At 41.0% G+C, this 12,512-nt stretch overlaps 1 protein-coding gene across 4 annotated transcripts in view; it reads right to left on the minus strand.

The window, feature by feature from the left end:
* GDPD4 (glycerophosphodiester phosphodiesterase domain containing 4) overlaps positions 1 to 12,496 on the minus strand; it is a 279,828-nt gene extending 267,332 nt beyond the window's left edge. For 2 of the 4 annotated variants that reach the window (XM_082343335.1, XM_082343334.1), the window contains exon 1: positions 157 to 12,496. The gene's annotated coding sequence lies outside the window, so the exon portion shown is untranslated. Of the gene's footprint in view, positions 1 to 124 lie in introns of all 4 variants that reach the window. The other 2 variants (XM_082343336.1, XM_082343333.1) reach the window with 1 other exon arrangement.
* Positions 12,497 to 12,512: the final 16 nt, after the last annotated feature.

The following is a 12,512-nucleotide window of genomic DNA, read 5'->3' on the forward strand; positions in this document are numbered from 1 at the left end:
GGTGGAGCCCTTTGTTCTCAGCGTCGTCCCTCCAGCAGGGGTGAGCTGACTGGGTAGAGGGCCTCAGGTGTGCCTGCCAACTTGAGAGTATTAATGTATTAGAGTATTTTCTAGAGATGCTTACGGGGGAAGCACGGAACTGGCCACGGTACTTACGGTGACTTCACAGCCCCAGACCTAAACCTGGAATTCAGGCTGGAGAAGCCCGCGTCTCTCAAGATGGAGGCCAGGCGGAAGGAAGCGCCCAAGGCTGCAGGAGCGGGTGGGCGTGGCCAGGAGCCTGGCCCCAGATGCCCAGTCCGACACTAAGACTGAATTTAAAGGCGACACCCGACCTTAGCTCCGAGCAGCACGCTTTAAATGTCTTTTAAGGTTTACCCCGTTTGTTTTGTTTTCGTTCTTCTAAAAATAACATAAATATAAACTTAGTTCTTGTTAATCATTTAGTTCAGGCATTATTTTCCAGCTCACTTATTCATAGATCGTCTTGCTTTTTTTTTTTTTTACTATTTTTTCTTCGTTTTTTTCCCTAAGCTGCTTCAAAAATAGACCTGTTTTAGTCTTGTTCCTTTGTTTAATCTTTGATTCATACAGCTATTTCTCTAGCTCTGACCTCATTTCTGAGCTCTAGATTCTTGTCTCCAACTGCCTGCTGGTCATCTTCGTCTGAATGTCCTGCTGTAGACACACCTCAAACTCAGTAAACCCTAACCTGAATTATCTTTCCCTTCAAATCCGTTCCATCTCCTGTGGCTCCAAATTGCTAAATAACAAGATCTGAAACCTATTCCTCATTCTTAACTCCTCCTTTTCCTCTGCAAACCCCCCTCCCACCTTATACCAACCAAATTCTGCTTATTATATTTCCTATTCATTTCTCCTAGTCATTCTCTTGTTGATTTCAATGCCCACTAGGCCCCTAATCATCTCCCTGGGTATCAACTGCTTAGTACTGCTATGATAAGCATTCAGGTAGTTACTACAGTAGACTCCCAAAGAATCTCACTGCTTCCAGTTTATCTTTCCCAAAATCTACCTTTCAAAGATCAGGTAGTGATCTTGTTAAAATGCAAACCTGAACATGGTTAAAATTCATTCCTAAGGTTAAAGTTTAAGCTCCTTAAATTGGATCCTGCCTTTCTCTCCAGCTTCATCTTCCGCCTACTCTCCTTCATGCCCACTCATATTGAAACTCCAGCAAAACCAAACCACTTGTACTGCTCCCCTACACCATTATATATCTTTCTTCATGTTGTCCCTACTGCCAGCCTGACCCACTTCCCACCCCCCAACTTTCACCTGTTAACTCCTCTTGTTGGTGGAAGACTCAGCTCAGGAAGCCTTCTTTGATCATCGCCACCCATTCCTCACCACCAGACTCGGTTAAATACTTCCTCCTCTTGTCCCATATGTGCCTCCAAATGATTGCACCCACTGAAATTAGGTAGCAATCAAGGGATTAAGCAATCTTTTGTGATATGAAGATTTTCTGAAACTTCATTCTGACTTTTTCTTTAGACACCTTTTCCTCTTATCAACAGAGAATGAAACAAGTTGTAGAGGTTGGTCCCATGTTAGGGCAAATACAGACCTGATCCTATCACTCTTGGTTTTAAAGCAGAAGCAAGAAAAAACTAAAGCATGCAATACAGAATATAGAAAAGGTTACCAAAGAGCTTATCAAATAAGTCTAATTATCACATTATTATTTCAAAGAACATAAGTATTCAATTAATCTCTGTGGGAGGCTTTAACTTTTAACTTGCCTGTTAAAAATCAGTAATGAAAGTTGACTTGGGGACATGAAAGTAAGAAACCACAGGTTTCCCATTGATATCTGGGAAGGTTATTTTCCCAGCTTTATTGTCCCAACAAAACGGACTCAATTTTGTAAACTCATTAATCTAATTAATTTGTAATGAATATTGTTTTAAGTGTGGTGGGCCCTATCTGATCCTAGACAAAAAGTATGATGAACTCAAACAAGACTGTGTTGGAAGAACTTAGGTTTTTTTGAAGACTCTTTCAAAACTACAAACTGAAAGTTTGTTAGTCATTTCTTCAAAACTCTACTTTCCTTCTGTAGAATATAGATTCTTAGTCCAATAGCTTCCATAAGGAGCAAGATGAACTGAGATGGTTTTTTCTAGTGATCATTGTTACACTATCATCTAAGGGAAAATTCTGCTTAAAGTGACATAAGAGAAATTGTAGTTTGCTATGGACCATAAAGTCTAATTCAAATACTTTGCAAATGTATACTCTCTCTCTCTCTCTCTCTCTCTCTCTCTCTCACACACACACACACACACACACACACACACAAAGCTGTATGCTATTTAAACATCTAGGATGGCACATGGTCACCTAGGCCTTTGCATATAGGAGAGGTTTCTCAGCAAAATGTAAGAAGCTAGTAGTAGTATAAAAACACTAGCAAATTCCTAACTTTGCCGGCATCCTGAAGTCTAGTCAATATCTATGTCAACTTTTTGTTTTCTAATTACTGTAAAAGCAATTTTATTGCTCACTGCTTGGACTGAAGGACGAGTCAGGGGTTGTTTTAAGTACCAGTTACCTAAATCTGAAAAATGATAAAATTGACAGAAAGAAAGAGATAAATTTGAGACCTATAGATAAATGTCACCTCATCAGCTGAGTGCCAGCCTCTGATTCCTCTTTCTTGGCAGCATGCTGGGGCTTGATGCAGATTCTAGTCAACTGTGCAGCAGTGTATCAACCCCAAAGTTTGGGCCTTATCGCTGCTAAATATATATGGCATTCCTGTTGTAACAAATGTCCTTATTAAAAGGAATGAATCTCCTTTTAAGTGGAAGGTCACTGAAATTAATATTTTGCTTTTAATACACCCATAATAAAGAAATATTGAACTACAAGTCTGAAAGAGATACTAAATACTAACATTAGGGCTTAATCCCTTAGCAGCTTGGCAAGAAAGAAAAAGAGGTCCCTGCTTTTGAACAGAGTATCCTCAAGCAGCCTCAAGTGGATACAGATTTTTATCAATGTTGACTGGCCTTTGATTCTGTGGACCGAAACCAGTTACTGGCTAACATGCTCAAGCACAACTTAGACTCCTAGTTGTTGGCTCTTCTATAAAACCTTCAATTTAGTGCCAATAAAAGAGTAAGAGGCATAAAGTCTCCTGACAGACCAGGTAATTCCAAGCATTATAAACTAGGACTGCGTTTGCTATGTGACAGGGATCGTGTTAAATGCTTTGCACACGTTTTATTTCCTCAGGGTCTTAGAGTTAAATACTATAATTGTACTCATTTCACAGATCTAGAAACTGAGGCTCAGAAAGATTAAGTAGCTTCTCCACAGTCACACATACCTCTGACAGAGCCAAAAATTAACCCAGCCCATTTGACTCCAATTACACTGTGCTACTTTGTTTCCTTAGACCTATGTGGTTCAGTTAAGTGGCTACTAGCCACCTATGGCTATTTACGTTTTAATTAATACAAATTAAATAAAATGTAAAAGTCAGTTCCTTAGTCTCTAACCAAATTTCAAGTGTTTAATAGCTGCATGTGGCTAGTGGCTACCATACTAGACAATGCAGTTATAGAATTCATTATTGCAGAAAGTTTATTGGACAGTGCTGGTCTAGAGTCTCTGGTAACTGGGAAGCCCTCTCTCTTTTCTGATAATGAGAGTTACATAAATTACCTCGTTACTTGACTTCCAGGAAGTCAAGTATCAAGTATTGCTATACTTGAGCTTCAGTTTAAGCTCAAGTATAGCAATACTTTAGCCCCTGTGGTCAACATATTTGTGTTCATCTTTTCCTTGGTCCTGATTTTCTGCCTGTATTTATTTCTTATTGTTTCACTGAAAATGTTCTGTTTGCAGGTTTTCTTAAATTATTTGTGGAAAAGGCAGGATATAAATATAAATAAATAAAAATCAGGACACATGACCTGATATTTGTATGACCTTTCTGGTATAAGGTGCAGAATAGGACTCATGAGCCAACTATATGCTGTCTTCAAGAAGCTCACTTCAAATATAACATTATAGGCTGGATTAAAGTAAATGCATGGAAAAAGTTTTATCATGTAAGTTTTATCATGAATCAAAGGAAAGCAGGAGAGGCTACATTCATACCAGATAAATTATATTTCAGAGCAAAGATAATTACTAGAAACAGAGAAGGACATTATATAATGATAAAAAGGTCAATCCACAAAGAAGATATAGCAATTCTAAATATGTATTTACAGCAGACAACAGAATTGCAAAATATGTGAATGAAAAATTGATAGAACTGAAAGAGAAATGGACAGATCCACAATAACAGTTGAAGTCTTCAACACCCAACTCACAACAATTGATAGGACAATTAGACTGAGAATCAGCGAATATGTAGAAGAATTCAACAACAACATCAACCAGCAGGATCTAATTGATATTTATAGAATATTCCACCCAAGAGCATCAGCATATGCATCCTTTTCAAGTGTGTATAGAACATATAATAACATAGACCATATTCTGTGCTTGAAAACAAACCTCAACAAATTTAAAAGGGTTTAAATCATACACAGTGTATTGTCTGATCCACTGGAATCAAACTGGAAATAATAACAGAAGGATAACATAAAAATCTACAAATATTTGCAAACTAAACCACATACTTTTAAATAATCTATGGGTCGAAGAACAAATCTCAAGGTAAATTTTTAAAACACACTGAACTGAATGAAAGTGAAAATACAACACAAAAAATTGTGGGACACACCTAAGGTTGCGCTAAGAGGGAAATTTATGGCACTAAATGCATAAATTAGAAAAGAGGAAGTCTCAAATCAATAATCTAAACTCCCATCTCAAGAACCTAGAAAAAGAAGAGCAAAATAAACCATAACATAGAGCAAACAAAGCCAGCAGAAAGAAGGAAATTATAATAAAGAGGTATGAGGCAGGAGGGAAGTAGATGTGGCTATAAAAGTAATATGTGGTAATAGAAATGTTTGCATTTTCATTATATCGATGTCAACATTTTGGTTGTGATATCATTCTATAGTTTTGCAGGGCATTACCAGTGGAGGACACTGGATAAAGAGTATGTGGAATACCTCTGTATTATTTCGTACATTTCATGTGACTACAATTATCTCAAAATAAAGAGTTTAATTTTAAATACAAGCAACAAAATAAGAGTATTTTATAACACAAATATAAAAAGAATAATTATCCAGAATATACAAAAAATTTGAACAAATAAAATATTTAAAAGATGACAAAGTAGAAAAAAATGAGGAAAAGATTTGAAAAGGCACTTCACAAACGAGTAAAAGCTATATGAAATACTACAGTACACACACCAGATTGGTTATGATGAAATAGTCTGACAATATCAAATGTTAGCAAGGACTGACTCAGCAATGTGAGCAAGGTTGAGCAATGTGTATGAACTCCAACACTGATGGGAGATTAAATTGGTACAACTTCTCTGTAAAACTCTTAGGCATTATCTTAAAATATTGAAGAGATACATGCCCTAATAATTCCACACCTAGGGTATCTTCTAGATAAATGTGTGCTTGTGGGCACCAGGATAAATATACAACATTGTTCATAGCAGCATTACTTGTCATAGCCCCAAATAGCAGCTAACTTAAATGCTCAACAGAAGAATGAATAAATAATATCTGCACATTCATACAACTGAATAACATAGAGCAAACAAAATCAGATGACCAGAGAGCACACACACCAGGCCTTTAGAATAGGATTTATAGGAGGAAACCAACAGCAGGTTTGGAAGTCCCCTGTTGCTCACTGCAACTTGGAGTCAGCACACAGGGATGAAAGGGATCCTGGTCCTGGCATGAATATGGCTGTACAGTGTCTCCTAATCAACTCCATCCTCTCTCACTGACAATAAGGAAGGTTGTTTCTTCACAAAGGAAGAGATTTAAAACCATAGAGTGGCTGCCTGACAAGGGCTGTGATCCAATAGATGCATGACATGGTAGAACCATGGCTTCTAGCCCCGTTCACCACTTTATCATACATCAGGTAGGAGTGCACAGGCTGTTTCCTGACAAGACAAGGGGCAAAAGGCCATGTCTTGATATGGTAGACAAGCATTCCAGTAGAATTGATTTCCTTAAGCATCCAAATGTAGCTAGTTCCCATGGAGCTCAAAAGCCATGTCTTTTCTAGGAGGCCAGCCTGCAGAGAATCTTGGGAAAGTTAGCCCTTATTTCTCAACCACTGAAATTCTCCACCTCCAATCTCGGTGTGGCCTCTATGCATTATACCCCATTCCATCTGTAATATATACCATTTCAATCTATAGGCAACCCTGGAGAATGGTTAGTACAGTGACTAGGGCAGTGGTTCTCAAAGTTGAGCTGTTGGAATCACCTTGAGGGCTCATCTGCAGAATGCAGATCCACGGAGGTCTCTGAGAATTTGCAAGAGTTCTCAGATAATGCTAATGTTGCTGGGGCAGGTGCCACACTTTGAAAATCTCTGGAAAAAGGAAAGCCATGAATAGTCCTTTCCTAAATCAGGGGCTAAGGGAGCTTAGACAAGAAATGAGGTACCAGAGTTCTGACTGGGGTACATTGGATAACTATAGTGCCTTTCCCCATATGCAGAATACAGATTATTCTACTTGCCACTAATCATGATCCATAAAAACAGGATGTGTTGATTAGGGCACAGACAGCCCTTTGGCTATAAGATTATGAAGATCAGTTCTGTGATCTAAATCCACCTGGTTAAAATAACAATAATAATAATAACAATAATAAATAAAAATAAAATCATCCTGGCTAAGGAATCCAGGCTAATCCACTCAGTGACTAGAGTGGTCTCTTAAGCTATAGCATAACTGGCAGATTTCCTACTGTCTTCAGCCTCAATTACCCCCAACCAGGAGTAAGACTATGTAATGTCTCCTAGCCCTCCCCGCCACTGCCAACTGGGAAGTTTTCTCCTTTACATCTCAGCCAGGTGGTGGCTATGGGCCTGAGAATCACAGAAAACATAAAACAGCTGGGTTATCACCTCAGGTTCTAGGTCATGGTCAATGGAGGGAAACAGGTGACAGCCATTTGACCACACAGGAAAATAGCCTAGGAAGGGCATATTATGCAGTCCATTGTTGTGTGTGTGTGTTTGGGTGTGTGTGTGTACATTGTGTGTAGTTAAAGTTAACATTCATAGTTACAGGGCTTGAATAAAAACTAAGCAAGACCTGTAGGATTGCTACCAAGGTTTTCCCAATCACCAAGAATCTTGTCATCCCGGGAGGTAGGGAAAGAACTAAACATGGAACTTAAGTGTCCATTGTTCACAGTCAATTTCATAGGCAGGAAGTGGGTAGTATAATTCAATGGAGTAACATAGGAAACTGGGAGTAGATAAGTGTTAGGAAACACTGAAGTGCTTCAAGCTCCCTTTGCTGCATCCAGTAACTGATGACTGATTCATCATTGTGACAGATTAGCAAAGGAGCCACTGTCAATAAGGGATGCATGGAAGAATGGGGTGGCCTGGGTGACAATCGTCCCGAAGGGATCCAAGTATAAGATAGTATGTACTTCCTCCAAATGCCTCCCATGGTTTCAGGTATTCCCTTATTTCTGGTGAGAGGCTTCTTCTGAAAACATCTATAACTGGCCCAGCATAATCACCTTAACAGGAACCCAGGAGTAGCCCCATCACCACCAATCTCCTTGCTCCATGGTCCCATAGTAGTTGGACTGCATTTACTTACACCCAGAGGTGAGGACACCTAGCACAATGCTAGGTGGCAAGGTTTACAATAATATCAAATGCAGGATAAAGATATTACTGTGACCTCAGTTGGACGGGCCACCACTACCCAGCCTCATGGTGTAGCAGTGCCTTCAGGTTGGATCTGCCCACTCTTAGTACAGGGTATTGTGCAGACTTCCCAACTACCAAGAGAATCAGGGTTTAGGAAAAAGCGCAGAGGTGTAGAAAGGAACATCTAGGTTCAGGTCCATGTACTACTCCAGTTATTTCCCCATCCCCTAACTCCTGGGTCCCTAACGGATGGCTGAGAGCATATAGACCCTTGCAGGGTTTGCTGGGCAGAATTCTAAGATGGCCCTTCTATGGTCTGAATGTGTCCCTCTCCCCCAAATTCATATGTTGGAATCCTAATGCCCAATGTGACGGTATTAGGAGGTGAGCCCTTTGGAGGTGCTTAGGTCATGAAGGTGGAGCCCTGATGAATGTGATTAGTGCTCTTATAAAAGAGACCCCATAGAGCTCCCTAGCCCCTTCCACTATGTGAGGACACAGAGAGAAATTGGCAGTCTGCAACCTAGAAGAGGGCCTTCACCAGGACCTGACCATACTGACACCATGATCTTAGACTTCCTAGCCTCCAGAACTGTGAGAAATAAATTTCTGTTGTTTATAAGCTACCCAGTCTGTGGTATTTTGTTATAGCAGCCCAAACAGACTAAGACAGCCCCCTAATATTCCCTGCCTTTGGTATATGTGTACCTTTTCCCAGTTGTTCAATCAAACAGTAATATACGTACTATAGTGAAGGGATTTTGCAGGTGTAATTAAGTTCCCAAATCAGTTGACTTTAAGATAGGGTGATTATCTAAATAAGGCTGACCTAATCATGTAAGCCCTTTAAAAGCAGTTTTCTCTGGCTAGTTGCCAAAGTGGATGTCAAAGAGCTATGTTCTAGCTGGTATAGAAGAAAGCAAACATTCATTTTATGAATTGCCTATGGGGGCCATGTGGCAAGAAACTTCAGGCAGCCTCTAGGAGCTCGGTCCTCCGCTGACAGCTAGCAAGAAAATGAGCACCTCAGGAACTTCCCTGGGGGCGCAGTGGTAAAGAATCCGCCTGCCAATGCAGGGGACATGGGTTCGAGCCCTGGTCCGGGAAGATCCTACATGCCACGGAGCAACTAAGCCCATGCGCCACAACTACTGAGCCTGTGAACCACAACTACTGAGGCTGTGTGCCACAACTACTGAAGCCCACACGCCTAGAGCCCATGCTTCACAACGAGAAGCCACAGCAGTGAGCCCATGCACCGCAACAAAGAGTAGCCCCTGCTCGCTACAACTAGAGAAAGCCTGCACGCAGCAACGATGACCCAATGCAGCCAAAATAAATAAAAAAGAAAAAAGAAAAGAAAAGAAAATGAGGACCTCAGTCCTACAAGAAAATGAATTCTACCAACAACCAGTGAGCCTGGAAGATGACTCCAAGCCCTACGTGAACTACAGCCCTGGCTAACATCTGGACTTTCAACCTGATGAGACCTTGAACAGAAAAACCAGGTGGAACAGAGCAGAACCCCGCGCCCCCCTCCCAAGTACAAATCCCCTCTATGTCTCCTGCCGCTTCTTTATAGAAAAGCTGAAGTCTCCAGGCCTTCCTGAGTCACAAAAGAGTAGGCTCAAGCAGCTAATGATTAGGACAATAGAATCACAGACTCAGTGTCTGATGCACATTCCTGAGTTGTTTTACAGACACTGTAACTGACACCAGAGGGAAAAAGCTAACTGCATGATGATCAGACTGCAGCCATGACATAAACTGCTCCATCTTGAGCAATATTGAATCTATGGCTAGCACAATTCCAAGAACTGGCCTTAAGAGAATGGGATTAACACTATTGCTCATAATAATCTATATCTTTGTGGGCATCAAAATAATTTAGTTTGTTCTGCCTTTATATGTAAATGAGCAACTACAATGGTCAGCAAAGAGATGGTACAGACCCACGTCAACATCTTCCACTCTAAGAACATGATGCCCTATGTCAGCGTGAAGAAGTTACAGAAGACCGACCTTCACTCATAATCCCATAGAAATGGAACGATGTTCTGACAAGCGGGGATTTGTAAGCAGCTTTTGGCAGGAAAGAGCTCTTTGCAGGAAAAAGCTCTCTGCAGGAGGCACCCTTTTGTCCTGTCACTAACCTTAAACCAGGCACCCCCATGCTCTACTCATCTCTGGCCCTAGCACACCTTTCAAATCTTTTGATCACACAATACCTTGTCTAATCTGTTGGTTCTTTCCGTAGATCAAAGTAGTAGAAATGAAGTAATTAACAGATGACCAGATCTCTTCCCTAGGTTCCCCTTCAGTAATATTGTGAACAAACTCTGTGAACAAGATAGCGTCTTAAGAAAAATCACAAGAAGTCAACAAGCCAGCATACAAGCCTGCACAGTGTGGGATGGCAACGACTCTGACCTCCATCTCAACGATTAACTGAGATTACGTCCCTTTTTCCCTTTAAAAACTTTCATGGCTGAGCAGAATCTTTGGAGATGGTTTTGGGGGGGACAATGAATCCACCAGCTCTCCGGATTGCTGGCATTCTGATTAAAAGCAACTTTCCTTTCTACCAACATCTGTCTCTCTCTCTCCAGTATTGATTTTTGAGCGGCAACCAGACGGACCTGATTCAGTAACACAGCCACATCATGCTCCAACTTCTGACCTATAGAAACTGTGAGATAATTTGTGTTGTTTTAAGCCACGATGTTTGTGGTAATTTGTTATGCAGTAATAGAAAACTAACACATAGGGGACAGATGTGTTCAGTACTCATATAGAATTAGACAAGCAGCGATTGTCTATGAGTAGAGTTTCAGAGTTCTGTTTCCACACTCTGCAGGCAAGGAAAGGCATGGAAATATGCGGTTAAGCTGCATGGACATGAAGAATATTCCATTATCTGAGTGGATGGCTAGATATAGCAGTAGTAAATGTTACCAAATAAAAGCCTGAGTGCCAGACACACAGTAAGGCCAAACAAACCGAAACATCAGAGTCTGGAGCAGAGAAAGGCTTATTGCAGAGCCAAGCAAGGAGAACGGGTGGCTCGTGCTCAAAAACCCCAAACCCCCCAATGGTTTTTGGAGAAAAGTTTTTACAGGCAAAATTTGGGGTGAGGGCTGCAGGGTTGTGTGACTTCTTCTGATTGGTTGGTGGTGAGGTAACAGGTTGATGTTCCAGGAATCTTGCGCTCATCCTGAACCATCCTCCACCTGCATGGGGGCCTTAGTTCCTGCAGAAGAACTCAAAGATGTTGTTATGTATATCCCTTGAGGAGGAACCAGGATCCTGCTTTAATGGCTACATTACAGTTTCTTTGTTTTTGGCTGCACTGCACAGCATGTGGGATCTTAGTTCCCCAGCCAGGGATCGAACCCACACCCCCTGCATTAGAAGTGTGGAGTCTTAACCACTGGACCGCCAAGGAAGTCCTTCACTACAGTTTCTTGATTGTTCCTCCTTTGTTTCTGCATTTCCTTACTTCACTGATTAAAACTGTTTAATCCGCTCTTTGGAACTCAGTAAGGTCTAGAAGGCTGAAGCCTTGATCCTGCAAATAAGAAAGGAGGGGACATGGAACTGCTTTTGTGCCCAGGTGGGCCCCATAAACAGTCATTCCCTCTAATGCTTAAATTGAGTGTTGGAAATTTCACAGGACAGCCAATGCTGGGGTTTTAAAACCCAACCAATCAGATAACTCTAAGATTCCAGAGGGGTAATTAACTAACAATTCCTCAGCCCTCATCAGACTAACCAGTTTACTTCTGCAATCTCAAAGTAAGGAGGTACAATCTTTGGGTCTTCATCATTCCTGTCTTCTGATGGGCCATACCATCATCTAACATTCCTTCTACCTTATACATAAGCAATCCAATTGTACTTGTCCTTTCAGTAACTGCATGGAGGATCTCCTGTGCCTGTGTATTTTTTTTCGTAAGACAATATCGGGGGTCACCAATCATCACTTTTGACCCCTTAATCTAAAAGCCATAACCACATAGCATTATAATAGTTGTTGGCTCACTCAGTCCTTGCTGGAGTTACCTCCTTCACTTGGAGGTGGGGATGGGGAGTGTGATGGTTAATTCTGTCAACTTGTCTGGGCCATGGGAAGCCCATTATCTGGTTAAATGTTATTTCTGGGTGTGTCTTTGAGGGTGTATCCAGAAGAGTTTAGCATTTGAATTGATGGACTGAATAAAGCAGATGGCCCTCCCCAATGTGGGCATCATCCAATTAGCTGATGGCCTGAATAGAACAAAAAGGGAGAGGAAGGCTGCTCTCTGCCTGACTATACAGCTGGGACATTGATCTCTGTCTGACTATACAACTGGGACATTGATCTTCTCCTACCCTCAGTGCTCCTGGTTTTCAGGTATCAGACTTGGACTAGAATCTACACCATGGCTCTCTGGCTGTCTGGCCTTCAAACTACACCACTGGCTTTCATGGGTCTCCAACTTGCAGATGCAGATCATGGGACTTCTCACCCTCCACAACTGCCTAAGCCAATACCTTATAATATATGAACATTTTTGGCCCATTTCTCTTAATTAAATTATATTTTAAAGTATTAAGAATAAAGAATACACATTGAAGTATATAGTGGTAAAGGGGCAGCTTATCTGCAACTTAATCTCAAATGATTCCAGAAGAAAAAAAAAATTTTTTTTTCTTAA

Source organism: Balaenoptera borealis, assembly GCF_965194805.1.
Source record: "Balaenoptera borealis genome assembly, chromosome: 11".
NCBI classification, from domain to species: domain Eukaryota; kingdom Metazoa; phylum Chordata; class Mammalia; order Artiodactyla; family Balaenopteridae; genus Balaenoptera; species Balaenoptera borealis.